This window comes from Oryctolagus cuniculus, chromosome 5, assembly GCF_051225735.1.
Source record: "Oryctolagus cuniculus isolate XC-2025 breed Fujian yellow rabbit chromosome 5, ASM5122573v1, whole genome shotgun sequence".
NCBI lineage: Eukaryota > Metazoa > Chordata > Mammalia > Lagomorpha > Leporidae > Oryctolagus > Oryctolagus cuniculus.
Genome location: NC_142871.1, coordinates 133,793,503 through 133,807,866, shown reverse-complemented (window position 1 = coordinate 133,807,866; position 14,364 = coordinate 133,793,503). Strand labels below are relative to the sequence as shown.

The 14,364-nt window shown below is 54.8% G+C and overlaps 1 long non-coding RNA gene across 1 annotated transcript; it reads left to right on the top strand.

Moving 5' to 3' along the window:
- Positions 1-2,750, top strand: LOC149126680 (uncharacterized). Its single transcript, XR_016234641.1, has 3 exons — positions 1-78; positions 507-975; positions 1,352-2,750. It is a non-coding gene; the product is annotated as an uncharacterized LOC149126680 (long non-coding RNA).
- The last annotated feature ends 11,614 nt before the right edge of the window (positions 2,751-14,364 follow it).

Below are 14,364 nucleotides of genomic sequence, written 5' to 3'. Positions count from 1 at the left end.
GGCGACACAAACCCGCCCTCGGGGAGGACGGCCGCGGCGAAACCGAGGGCTGCTGGGAGCGAGGCTCGGGAGGTGGAGGTTTGTGGAGGGCTGGGTGTGTGCTAGGGCCTGAGTTTTCTTTCCTTTCCATTTACTCCGGGCAGCCGCCCTGCAGCAACATCATCACCCTCCAGGAGGGGCTGAGGAAGCTGCCGTGTGGGGGCACCCCAGGTCCTGCTCAACCTGAGGTTGCAGGGGCCTTGGGGCTGGGACAGGTTCTGTGGTCCCTGAGTCTAAGAATCACCTGGTGCTCTTTTGGGAAAAAGCTGTGTTAATTAATCAATTAATGTGAGAGGCAGAGTGACAAAGAGAGCGAGCGAGAGTTCTCCCATCGCTTGTTCACTGCCCCAATGGCTGCAACAGCCTAGGCTGGGCCAGGCTGAAACCAGGAGCCTGGAACTCCATCCGAGTCTCCCACGTGGGTGGCAGGGGACCATGACTTGGGCCATCTTCCTTTGCTTTTCCAGGTGCCTTAGCAGGGAGCTGGATGGGAAGTGGAACCGCCAGGACTCAAATTGGTGCTCCGATATGCGATGCCGGCGTTGCAAGCAGCTGCTTAACCCATTGCACCACAACGCCAGCCCCAGGAGGCATTTAAAAAAAAATATCCCGGGCCAGGCACTGCATTAGAATCTCCCAGGAAAGTGGATCTGGGGATGTGAGTGGTTAACAGGAGTCGCCACCCCACCCCACTCCACCTGGAGCCAAAACCGTGCATGAGTGCCCACAGGGGAACGCTCTGCCCAAGGTCATGGCTCCAGGTGCCTAAAGCCCTCGGAGCCGGAAGCCAGGCTGCCCTTCCTGTCTGCCCTACGTGCGTTGGGTACAGCGCTTCTGCTGCTGGAGGTAGATCCACGAGAGCTGGAGACAGGGGCTTGGAGAGACCAGGGCACCCACACGGGTAGCCGCCTTAGAGACGCGAAGCAGCCCAGACAGGTGAGTGCACGAGCCAAATGGGGCACCCGTAGACAGTGGGTGATGGTTTGGTTGTACAGAGGAAGTTCTGGCACGCCCTGCCGTGTAGACGAGCTGGGGACAGTGTGCCATGTGCAGGAGGCTGCCTGCGTCCACTTGTACGAGGAGCCCCGGGGAGTCACGCTCACAGGGAGACAAGGGGAGCGGGGGCTTCGGGGCAGGGGCTGCTATTTAATGGCTGCAAGATGAGCAGACAGGCTGCGTGGTGAGCAGGACAGTGCCACGGAGCTGGAGGCTGAGAAATGGCTGGGGGCGGGGGTGGGGCATCATGGGTAGGACGCCAGCCTCCCACATCAGAGTGCCTGAGTTCAAGTCCCAGCTCGGCTCCCAATTCCAGCTTCCGGCTAACGTGTACCCTGAGACGCAACAAGGTGATGGCTCAAGTACTTGGGTCCCTGCCAGCACGCGGGAGCTCTGGAGGGAGTTCCTGGCTCCTAGCTTCAACCTGGCCCTGCGGGATGAACCAGTGGATGGAAGATCTCTCTTGTCTGTCTCTCTGCTTCTCTGCCTTTCAAATTAAAAAGAAGAAGAAGAAGAAGAAGAAGAAGAAGAAGAAGAAGAAGAAGAAGAAGAAGAAGCAGCAGCAGCAGAAGCAAAGAATGAAATGGGTTTTTGGTTACTTTAGTCCGCCATCGCTCTTGACTCGGATGCTATTCTGAGCGGAGACTTGGAGCAGAGCCGCGCCCTTGCTCTGGAAGACGTGGGCACGTGGCTCTCAGGCCGGCAGTGCCTTCGCGTCTTGGCTCCTTGACAGCCCGGCCACACACTGCCGTGGCCACACCTGGGCCCTGTCATCAGCTGAAACTGCCCCACCTCTCCAATTATGGAGTGAGCACCCCACTCTCCAGCACCTGCCCCTCCCTCCCTGCCACACCTCACCTTTGACCCCATTGGGACTTGGATCTCCGGACTTCTGCCCAGGCGTCTTTTCCCTTTCCCCTTGGGAATGGCGCCCAGCCTTTCCTCTGAGGGAGACTCCTATGCCCCCACAGGAATAATAGAATTCCTCTGCGGGCTGCCTCTGCCCTCCACAGCTCCAGGGCAGTCCCTGGCCACACCCGGGCAAACGCTCGTCAGGGATAGGGCTGGGACAGCAGTCGGTCCAGGAAGTGCCAACCCCAGAACTCCAGCATCTGCTGGGAGGACAGCTGGGCCCTGCGGGGGCCGTCCTGGGCAGACAGCCTACAGGAGGAGATTCTCCATCATCCTGGGGTATCTGGAGCCAGCCATTCCTGAAACTGCCTTGGCTTTTCAGATGTGTGAATCAGTGTTGCAGATCCATGAGTCATTTGAGACAGATCTGTTACCGTGTCCCTCCTGTAAATAATCATGAAATCGGCCGGCGCCGCGGCTCACTAGGCTAATCCTCCGCCTTGCAGCGCCGGCACACCGGGTTCTAGTCCCGGTTGGGGCGCCGGATTCTGTCCCGGTTGCCCCTCTTCCAGGCCAGCCCTCTGCTGTGGCCCGGGAGTGCAGTGGAGGATGGCCCAGGTGCTTGGGCCCTGCACCCCATGGGAGACCAGGAAAAGCACCTGGCTCCTGGCTCCTGCCATCGGATCAGCACGGTGCGCCGGCCGCAGCGCGCCGGCCGCGGCGGCCATTGGAGGGTGAACCAACGGCAAAGGAAGACCTTTCTCTCTGTCTCTCTCTCTCACTGTCCACTCTGCCTGTAAAAAAAAAAAAATAAAAATAAAAAAAAAAATAAAAAAAAAATAATCATGAAATCACAATCATAATCACGTGTGAACTCTGTGAACACCTCTCTGTAGGGGTAAGGTTGTGCTGCAGTGGGTTAAGCTGCTGCTTGGGGTGCCCGTGTCCCCTACTGGGGTGCCTGGGAACAGGTTCTGCCTCTGCTTCCCATCTGGCTTCCTGCTGATGAGCACCTAGGAGGAGGCAGCAGGTGACGGCTCAAACACTTGAGTCCGTGGCACCCACGTGGGAGTTCCGGACCCTTGGCTTCAGCCTGCCCCAGCCCTGGCTGTTGTGGGCATTTGGGGAGTAAACCAGCAGATGGAGGATCTCTCTCTCCTCTCTCTCTCTCTCTCTGCCTTCCAAATAAATATAAATAAATAAACTAACTTAAAAAGAGGGCCAGCATTGTGGTTCAGCAGGTTGCGCCCTCACCTGTGATGTGGGCATCCCATGTGGGTGTCAGTTCAAGCCCCAGACGCTCCACTTCCGATGCAACTTCCTGCTAACACACCTGGGAGAGCAACACATGATGGCCCAAGCACCTGGGTCCCTACCACTCATGTGGGAGACCCGGATGGAGTTCCTGATTGCTGATTTCAGCTTGGCCCAACCCTAGATGTTGTGGGCATTTGGGGAGAGAACCAGCTGGTAGAAGATCTCTGTCATTCAGCCTTCCAAATAAATAAATCTTAAAAGCCAAAAACCACGCTGGTGCCACGGCTCACTAGGCTAATCCTCTGCCTGCGGCACCGGCACTTCGGGTTCTAGTCCCGGTTGGGGTGCTGGTTCTGTCCCGGTTGCCCCTCTTCCAGGCCAGCTCTCTGCTGTGGCCCGGGAGGGCAGTGGAGGATGGCCCAGGTGCTTGGGCCCTGCACCCGCATGGGAGACCAGGAGAAGCACCTGGCTTCGGATCAGCGCATCGTGCCGGCTGTGGCAGCCATTTGGGGGGTGATCCAATGGAAAGAAGACCTTTCTCTCTGTCTCTTTCTCTCACTGTCTAACTCTGCCTGTCAAAAACAAAAGCAAAAAAACAAAACAGACCAACCCAGGGCTGGCGCTGTGGCACAATGGGTTAAAGTCCTGGCCTGCAGCACCAGCATCCCATGTGGGCGCCAGTTCAAGACCCGGCTGCTCCTCTTCCAATCCAGCTCTCTGCTATGGCCTGGGAAAACAGTGGAAGATGGCCCAAGCCCTTGGGTCCCTGCACCCATGTGGGAGATCTGGAGGAAGCTCCTGGCTCTTGGCTTCGGATTGGCTTTGCTCAGGCCATTGTGGCCATTTGGGGAGTGAACCAGTAGATGGAAGACCTCTCTCTCTCTCTGTCTACCTCTCTCTTTCAAATAAATAAAATATATTTAAAAAAAGAAACTAGAAAAAGAATAGCAATTAAAAAAGCTTTTATGTGAAATGTACGGAAAGGGAATAAAACACCAGCATGCAGGGCCAGCTCCGTGGCATGGTAGGCTGAGCCTCCGCCTGCAGCACCGGCATCCCATATGGGCACCAGTTTGAGTCCTGGCTGCTCCATTTCCAGTCCAGCTCCCTGCTAATGGCCTGGCAAGGCAGCAGAAGATGGTCCAAGTGTTTGGGTCCCTGCACCCATGTGGGAGACCTGGAAGAAGCTCCTGGCTTCAGATTGCCCCAGCTCTGGCTATTGTGGCCATTTGGGGAGTGAACCATGGATGGAAGATCCCTCCTCTGCCTCTTCTTCTCTCTGTAACTCTGGCTTTCAAATAAATAAATCTTTTTAAAAATTCAAATGCAAATGAATCCAATATGATAAAGCCAACTCACTTTTTTTTTTTTTTTTTTTTGACAGGCAGAGTTAGACAGTGAGAGAGAGAGACAGAGAAAGGTCTTCCTTCCGTTGGTTCACCCCGCAAATGGCCACTATGGCCAGCGCGCTGCGCCAATCCGAAGCCAGGCGCTTCTCCTGGTCTCCCATGCAGGTGCAGGGCCCAAGCACTTGGGCCATCCTCCACTGCCTTCCTGGGCCACAGCAGAGAGCTGGCCTGGAAGAGAAGCAACCGGGACAGAATCTGTTGCCCCAACCGGGACTAGAACCTGGGGTGCCGGCGCCACAGGCGGAGGATTAGCCTAGTGAGCTGCGGAGCCGGCCTGCCAACTCACATTTACCTTGTCAAATTATCAAGGAACAGAACATCGTCAGGCCCCCAGAAGCTCAGCCACGCCCCTAGGGCCTTGGTCACGCCCCTCCAGAGGCAGCCATGGCCCTGACTCTGATGGCTGTCACTTCCTTGCTTCCTGCCATAACTGTCAGTCTGAATGTGCGTCCCTAAGCACCAGGCTCAGTTTTGCCTGCTTTAGGATGTGACGTCAATGGGGGTTATGTGTTCATCTTACTGAAGCCAAATTGGCCAGACTTTTCGTTTAAGGTCAGTTCTTCTGAGTCATGAGAAATCTTTCGCCATACTGTGGCTTTCATCCTAGATTTTCTCTGCACTCTCTATTTTTAGAAAAAGTTTTATTTATTTATTATCTGAAAGGCAGAGTGACAGAGAGGGAAAGGGGGAGAGAGAGAGAGTGAGAACTTCCATCAGGTGGTTCACTCCCCAAGTACCCACAACAGCTGGGGCTGGGCCAGGCCAGGGGCCAGGAACTCCATCCAGGCCTCCTACGTGGGTGACAGGAATCCAAGCATCTGCAGCTTCCCAGGGTGTGCATTAGCCGGAAGCTGGGGGAGAGGCGGGACTTAATCCCATGCGCTCTGATCCGGGAGGCAGGTGTCCCAAGAAGCAGCTTAGCTGGCCGCGCCCTAACACCTGCCCCTGTGAGCTTTATTGTTCTGCTCTCCATATTTAGGACTTCCAGCCACTTGGAGTTTATTTGTTTGTGATGTGGGGTAGGCTCAGGTCTCATCTTTCCCCCGTGGGTCCTCAAGCCATGAGACTCTGTCCCTTCTGGGCTCCTGGTGGATCCCAAGCTGTGGGCAAAGCCACGTCCATCCATCTGCTCCGCACACTCCCGCCCGCGCCTCTGCCTTCGCCCGTACAGATGTCACGGAGCCCTCGCCCTCCGCGGTCTCCCTCCCTGTCTCAGCTTTCTCAGGGCCAGCCCGCCCGTCCCTGTAAGCCAAGCCTCCTGTCCTGGCCGTGGTCCAGGCCCCTCAACCTGGCCATTGCCTTTCCTCCCGTTCTTAGCCCCATCTGCAAGGGGTCGTCTCCACCTGTGATTTCAAAGCTCTCTGCTTGCAAACTCCTTAAACTCAGTGAAAAGCCACGGCGCTCCTCACACAGTGCAAAAACATTTTTAGTTTGAGAGACAGGGAGACTGAGAGGGAGCTTCCACCCACTGGTTCACTCCCCAAATGTCCCCAGCTGCTGAGGCTGGGCCAGGCCAATGGCGGGAGCCAAGAACTCTATCCAGGTCTCCCATGTGGGTGGGCTTCACACACAACGCCCCCACTGGACCTGCATTTGTATTTTCCATTTTGTTCATCTGTGGGTATTTGGTGATCCCACACCTGGGTCCCCTGACCCCTGCCAGACCTGCGGGCGTGCGCCTCTGGGCACATGTTTCCACAATTCTTTTCTGTAGGAGCACTTTGTATAACGCATGAGCTCTCGGAAGTTCACTCCTTGTCTGTCGCACTGATTGCTTGCTTGCTTTCTCTCTCTCTCTTTCTTTCTTTCAAGATTTATTTATTTATTTGAAAGAGTTACAGAGAGAGAGAGAGGTCTTCCAATCTGCTGGTTCACTCCCCAGTTGGCCACAATGGCTGGAGCTGTGCCGATCCAAAGCCAGGAGCCAGGAGCTTCTTCCAGGTCTCCCACGCGAGTGCAGGGACCCAAGCAGGTGGGCCATCTTCCACTTCAGAGAGCTGGATTGGAAGTAGAGCAGCTGGGACTTGAACTGGTGCCCATATAGGATGCCGGCACTGCAGGTGGCGATTTTGCCCGCTATGCCACAGCGCCGGCCCCTGTTGCACTGATTTCAAGTGGCTTCTGTTCTGTTCTCTTGACTTGGATTGAGATATCATTTGCCGTATACACTTTAAAAAATATTCATTTTATTTATTTGAAAGGCATAGTGTCAGAAGGAGAGAGAGAGAGAGAGAATCTTGTTCCACCCTCTGGTTCATTCCCCAAATGGCCTCAATGGCCAGAACTGGGCCAGACTGAAGCCAGAAGACAAGAACTCCATCTGGGTCTCCCATGTGGGCCATCTTCTGCTGCTTTTCCCAGGCCATCAGCAGGGAGTTGGGTCAGAAGTGGAGCAGCTGGGACTTGGACGAGTGCCTCTTCCCCTCAAGTGCCGGCATCCTATATGGGTGCTGGTTCGAGTCCCAGCTGTCCCATTTCTAATCCAGCTCCCTGCCAATGCACCTGGGAGAGCAGTGGAAGATGGCCCAAGTGCTTGGGGCCCTGCACCCATGTAGGAGACCCAGAAGAAACTCCTGGCTTGGACTTGGCCCAGCCCTGGTTGTTGGGACCATTTGGAGAGTGAACTAACAAAGGATGACCTCTTTCTCTGTGTAACTCTTTCAAATAAATAAATTTTAAGAAAGGATATGCATAGTTGATAAATTCTGGCTACTGTTTGCATGTGTGTGCTTGAGCCACCTGAAATGTATTTTATGGGGTTATGGGGTGAGGCAGGGGCTGGGCCCCGTCGTCTCCCTGTGGGCCTGGCTCTCCCATCAATAGCACTTAGCACCCAGCAGGTGCCATCCTCTCCCACCAAGCGATGTCCCACAGCTGGCAGCTGGCGTGTGCCACCTCAAATCTGCGTGCTGACGTTCCCACAGTCTCTTCTCTGCACCGACTTCATCATTTTCTTAACCGTTCTTGGACAGGCACTGGCTGGAGTCAGAGTTCTGGAAAAGACCATCTTTTTTTTTTTTTTTTTTTTTTTTTTGACAGGCAGAGTTAGACAGTGAGAGAGAGAGAGAGAGAAAGAGAAAGGTCTTCCTTCCATTGGTTCACCCTGCAAATGGCCGCTACGGCCGGTGTGCTGCGGCCGGTGTGCTGCACCGACCCGAAGCCAGGAGCCAGGTGCTTCCTTCTCCTGGTCTCCCATGCAGGTGCAGGGCCCAAGCACTTGGGCCATCCTCCACTGCACTCCCGGGCCACAGCAGAGAGCTGGACTGGAAGAGGAACAACCGGGACAGAATCCGTTGCCCCAACTGGGACTAGAACCTGGGGTGCCGGCACCACAGGCGGAGGATTAGCCTATTGAGCCGCAGCACCAGCCTAGAAAAGTCCATCTCTGTCCACACCATTGACCAGGCTTGAAGGGTGGTGGTCCCTCCCCAACACACGGGCTCCCTGCGTGCCTCTGCACCTGCTTGCTTCCCGCCAGCCCAGGGCTAATCCCATCAGCTCATTATCTGTTCACAGCTGAGGCTGAGGCCACGGACTCCCTAGCTGGCTGCCCTCCCTGTGCCTAATCCCCACCTGGCCCTGCATCCCCTTCTCTTACCCCAGCTCCCATCCCCACCCCGCCTACGCCCCACGGCCTCCGCGGAGCCCCCAGGCAGGCACAGGGCACCCTAGCGCTCATCTCGCCTGCGCATCCCCAGCTCTGCCGCACCCTGGCTCCCCCCAGCTCACCCCATCCCGGCGCCGCTGCCACTGCTGGGCAGGGAGGTGGGGCTGGCTCCCGCGTCCACTTTCAGAAGTGTCCTCTCTCCCCTCCAAGTCCTCAGCTTGAGATCTTGTGTGTTCTGGCAAACCCCCCACTGCAGCCCTTCAGTGGCCCTGGGCGAGTCCTGGTTCTTAGGAGCGTTTAACACCATGCTCCCCACCCTCATGACACCTGTCCACCCACGGCCATCCCCAGCCGGTGCCCGTGCCAGGGACAAGCCTCTCACCTGAAGGTCCGACTTTTTGGTGACAGGGCTCTGGGCACCACCTTTGCCCTTTTTGGGGCTCGAGTGGGCTCCTGGTTCCATCAGGTGCACCTGCACCTGATTCACTGATGGACACAGCTGTGCCAGGGGCTTTGGAGAGGATGAGTGGCCCCACCATGACCGTGCCAAACTAAACAACCACCTTTTCAAAATATAGCTTTAGGTGCTGGCTCTGTGGTGTAGCAGGTAAAGCCACTGCCTGCAGTGCCGGCATTCCATATATGTGCTAGTTCGAGTCCTGGGTGGCTGCTCCACTTCTGATCCAGCTCCCTGCTAATGTGCCTGAGAAGGCACCAGAGGATGACCCAAGTGCTTGGGCCCCTGCACCTGTGTGGGAGACCCAGAAGAAGCTCCTGGCTCCTGGCTTCGGATTGGCCTAGTTCTAGCTGTTGCGGTCATTTAGGGAGTGAACCAGAAGATGGAAGACTTTCTCTCTCTGCCTCTCTGTAACTCTGCCTTTCAAATAAATAAAAAAATATTTAAAAAATATAGCTTTAAAAAGTTTATGTGATGGGCAGAGTGACACAGAGAGCTCTTCCATCCACTGGTCCACTCACCAAATGCCCACAATAGTCAGAGCTGGGCCAGGCTGAAGAACTCCACCTGAGTCTCCCGTGTCTGGGGCAGGGATCCAAGTACTTAAACCATCACTTGCTGCCTCCCAGCATGCGCATTAGCCGGGAGCTGCATTGGAAGTGGAACAGCTAAGACTTGAACTGGCGCCCATGTGGGATGCTGGCACTGGGCAGTGGCTTAACCTTCTATGCCACGGTGCCGGCCCCAGCTGCAGAGTTTTTTTTTTTTTTAATTAAAGATTTATTTATTTTACTTGAAAGTCACAGTTGCACAGAGAGAGAAGGAAAGGCAGAGAGAGAGAGAAAGGGAGAGGTCTTCCATCCACTGGTTCACTCCCCAAATGGCCACAATGGCTGGAGCTGAGCTGATCCAAAGCCAGGAGCCAGGGGCTTCTTCTGGGTCTCTCACATGGGTGCAGGGGCCCAAGGACCTGGGCCATCTTCTACTGCTTTCCCAGGCCACAGCAGAGAGCTGGATCGGAAGTGGAGCAGCCAGGTCTTGAACCGGTGCCCATATGGGATGCTGGCGCTGCAGATGGCGGCTTTACCTGCTATGTCACAGCACTGGCTCTAGCTGCAGAGCTTTTAAAATCACCTGGAGCAGGCAGCACCTTGAGGCCCTCTGGGGGTGGGCTCAGCATCAGTTTTTATGGCCCCCAGGTGTTGCCCACATGGCCAGTGAGGAGGGCTGGCTTGTCCTCTGCTCACCTTTGGCTCGTCCACCTACGGCCTTGGCCTGCCTTCTCTGGCGGTGCCTCCGTTAGGATCGCCCTAGTTCCATCATCTTCTGTGCCCGGTTGCTCGCTGCACACAGATCTGCCAAGATAGCTTCCCCTGGGCCTCAGCCCCTCCCCCACCTGGCCACCCAGCACAGGACTAGGGCAGGAGGCTGGAGGGGCCGGGGGCAGGAGGGGGACCTGGGGCAGGGGCCTGAGACCACCTTGAAGGCCTGAAGAGGGGCTGAAGTGAGAGAGGAAGGAATGCTGAGGACCCCCTGCTTCTCCCAGGCTGGGCTCTGTGACAGGTTGCAGCTACCAGACAGGGCTTCCCAGCCGGCTCCCTGCTCCCTCCACCTCCAGCAGTCAGGCCCAGCTTTTTTTTTTTTTTAATTTAGATTTATTTATTTATTTTTTAATTTATTTGACAGGTAGAGTTATAGACAGTGAGACAGACAGACAGAGAAAGGTCTTCCTTCCGTTGGTTCTCCCCCCAAAATGGCCGCTACAGCCGGCACTGCGTTGATCCAAAACCAGGAGCCAGGTGCTTATCCTGGTCTCCCATGCGGGTGCAGGGCCCAAGCACTTGGGCCATCCTCCACTGCCTTCCCGGGCCACAGCAGAGAGCTGGACTGGAAGAGGAGCAACCGGGACTAGAACCCGGCACTCATATGGGATGCCAGTGCCGCAGGCAGAGGATTAGCCAAGTGAGCCACGGCGCTGGCCCCTATTTATTTATTTAAATATCAGTTTATTTTATTTGAAGATTTTAGTTTCTTATTTGAGAGGTAGAGTTACAGAGGGAGAAACAGAGAGAGAGAGGTCTTTCATCCACTGGTTCACTCCCCAAATGGCTGCAATGGCCAGAGCTGGGCCAATCCGAAGCCAGGAGCCAGGAGCTTCTTCCGGGTCTCCCACGTGGGTGCAGGGGCCTAGGCACTTGGGCCATCCTTCATTGCTTTCCCCAGGCCATAGCAGAGAGCTGGATTGGAAGTGGGGCAGCCAGGACTAGAACCATAAGGGATGCTGGTGCCACAGGCGGAGGCTTAGCCCACAATGCCACAGCACAAGCCCCCCTGAAGATTTATTTATTTATTTGGAAGTCAGAATTACAGAGAGAGGTCTTCCAGCTATTGGTTCACTCCTCAAAATGCTGCAATGGCTGGGGCTAAGCCAGGCCGAAGCCAAGAGCTTCTTCCAGGTCTCCCATGTGGGTTCAGGGTCCCAAGCATTTCGGCCATCTTCTGCTGCTTTCCTGGGCACATCAACATGGAGCTGGAACAGAAGTGGAGCACCTGGGATTCGAACCAGCACTCATATGAATGCTGGCATCTCAAGCAACAGCTTAACTTGCTAAGCCACACTGCTGGCCCCAGGACCAGCCTTATAATGCCATCTGTCCTGCTCCAGAGTGGGCAAGGGGCATCCAGGCCAGAGGACACTAGTCCGCTCCCCGTCAACCAGTCCCTGTCCCCTGCCCGTCCCCATTCCACTCTACCCCTTCCCCGGTCCTCATGCCGTAGCTGGCTTCCTAAGGTCTCAGTGGCCATCTGAGTCTTCCTGGCCTGTAGGGGAGGGGTGCTGAGGGCATGGCGGTGGCCACATGAGCCCCAGGTGCTGGCCGTAAGGAGGTCCATGGGCTGTAGAGAATTTTAAACAAAGCTGATAGGCTTTTTTGCTTTATTATTGCAGCCCCTGGTACTGTCAATCCTAAAAATGGCAGTAATAAGCTGTTCCTCTTCTCAGGACTTTCGTTAGGATCTAAGTTCTATATGATTGGGGCAGGTGTTGTGGCACAGTGGGTCAAGTCACAGCCTCTAATGCTGACATCTCATATGAGTGCTGCTTCAAACCCCAGCTGCTCTGCTTCTAATCCAGCTCCCTGCTAATGCACCTGGGAGAGCAGCGGACGATGGTCTTAGTCCTTGGGCCCCTGCCACCCACATAGGAAACATGGAGTTCCTGGTTCCTGACTGGCCTGGCCCAGGTCCTACCATTTTGGCCATTTGGGGAGTAAACCAGCAGATGGAAGATCTCTCTCTCCCTCTCTCTCTGTAACTCTGCCTTTCAAATAAACAATAATTTTTTTTAAGGATGTTTCCCCTCTCTTTCAAAAAAATTCTCTCTGATTGCTTTGGCCATGGTTGAATTTAAACAAACACGCTCTGTCTGTGTGCTTCAAATCAGCCACTTTGGTCCCTCACCCTTTGCATGCTGCATGGAAGCTGACTCAGGCTCCCAGCGAATGCAGCAGACCCCTCACCCAAACACCTGCCTCAGCTCTCTGAGGGCTGCACCTGCTGCTCACCTCACCCCCAACCCCTGAGTCACACACAGTCCTGCATTTCCAAACTAAATGATGACACAGTGATTGTGCACAGTGTAAAAATGATGACACAGGGGGCTGGCATTGTGGCGTAGAGGGTTAAACCACCATCTGCACACCAGCATCCCATCAGGGCACTGGTTCAAGTCCTGGCTGCTACATTTCCAATCCAGCTCCCTGCTAATGTGCCTGGGAAAGCAGTGGAAGATGGCCCAAGTGCTTGGGCCCTTGCACCTGCATGGGAGACCTGGAAGAAGCTCCTGGCTCCTACTTTAGATTGGCCCAGCTCTGGCCATAGTGGACGTTTGGAGAGTGAACTAGTGGATGGAGGAACTCTTTCTCTCTCTCTCTGTAAACTCTGACTTTCAAATAAATAAGTATTTTTAAAAGAATTGTGATACAGAACTTGGGTCATTTCCATTCAGTTATGTGGTTACTTGGAGTTTCAATTTTTGTTCTTGAAATTTAAAGCAGCAAAATAGTGTAGAGCACAAATGTGTGATTTTTTTTCCCTTTTGGTCCGTGTAAATTTTAATTGGTACACGGCAGGCGCCGCAGTGGCTAATCCTCCACCTAGCGGCACCGGCACACCGGGTTCTAGTCCTGGTCGGGGCACCGGATTCTGTCCCGGTTGCCCCTCTTCCAGGCCAGCTCTCTGTTGTGGCCAGGGAGTGCAGTGGAGGATGGCCCAAGTGCTTGGGCCCTGCACCCCATGAGAGACCAGGAGAAGCACTTGGCTCCTGGCTTCGGATCAGCGCGATGCGCCGGCCGCAGTGCGCCAGCCGCGGCAGCCATTGGAGGGTGAACCAACGGCAAAAAGGAAGACCTTTCTCTCTGTCTCTCTCTCTCTCACTATCCACTCTGCCTGTAAAAAAAAAATTTTTTTTAAATTGGTACATGAAATATTTTACACGATTGAGCAATATTTAAAAAATTTGAACTCATTTTTTGTTGTCTTAAAAAAAGGATTAAGAAGGGGCTAGTGCTGTGGCATAGCAGATAAAGCCACCGCCTGCAGTGCCAGCATCCCATATGGGTGCCAGTTCGAATCCTGCCTGCTCCATTTCTGATCCAGCTCCCTGCTGATGTGCCTGGGAAATCAGCAGAAGATGGCCCAAGTCCTTGGGCCCCTGCACCTGCGTGGGAGACCAGGAAGAAGCTCCTGGCTCCTGGATTCAGTGTGGGCCAACTGTGGCCATTGCAGCCATTTGGGGAGTGAACCAGTGGATGCAAGACTCTCCCCGCCCGCCCCCGTCTGTCTCTCTGTCTCTCTCTCCCTACCTCTGCCTCTTGTAACTGTGCCTTTCAAATAAATAAATAAATCTTAAAAAAAGAAGAAGAAGACACACTGTTGCTGATTGGGACAGGATTCTCACTGTTGGGCTAGGGGTGTTGGGGTGACCCACCTGGGCTGGCACAGGTGCCAGCTCTGCCGTCAGCACAGGCACGGGCACCCTTGCACCCTTGCACCCTTGCGTCGGTCAGCCCAGGAGTTCTCCCTGCTGCACCTGCTGCCAAGGCCGCCCCGCCTGGGGTCTGTGTTTCACCTTCTAGCGTTTTCCTCAGGAAGAGCTTGGGAGAAAGTATTCCAGAGTCGGGCATGTTCGTGTTTGGGATGCGTGTAAACGTCTCGGGCAACCGCGGCTTCTTTCAGGATTCTTTTATTTATTTATTTACTTAATTCGAGAGGTAGAGTTACAGACAGAGAGAGGGAGGGACACAGAGAGAGAGAGGTCTTCCCTCCGCTGGTTCACTCCCCAAATGGCCACAACAGCTGGAGCTGAGCTGATCCAAAGCCAGGAGCCAGGAGCTTCCTCTGGGTCTCCCACATGGGTGCAGGGGCCCAAGGACTTGGGCCATCTTCTACTGCTTTCCCAGGCCACAGCAGAGAGCTGGGTTGGAAGTGGAGCAGCTGTGACTCGAACCAGTGCCCTTATGGGATGCCAGCACTGCAGGTGGAGGCTTTACCCCCTACGCCACAGCGCTGGCCCCTTCTTTCAGGATTCTGAGGCCTCTCGTGCTCACTGTCCTGCAATGCTGGATGGGGTGTGAGACGTCACTGCCCAGCTGTGGTCTTTTCTTCCTAAATGAAGGGTCTCCAACAAGTCCATGGAAAATGCGTATTATGAAAAAGCTGCATGAATTTCATTTTTTTTTGCACCACAA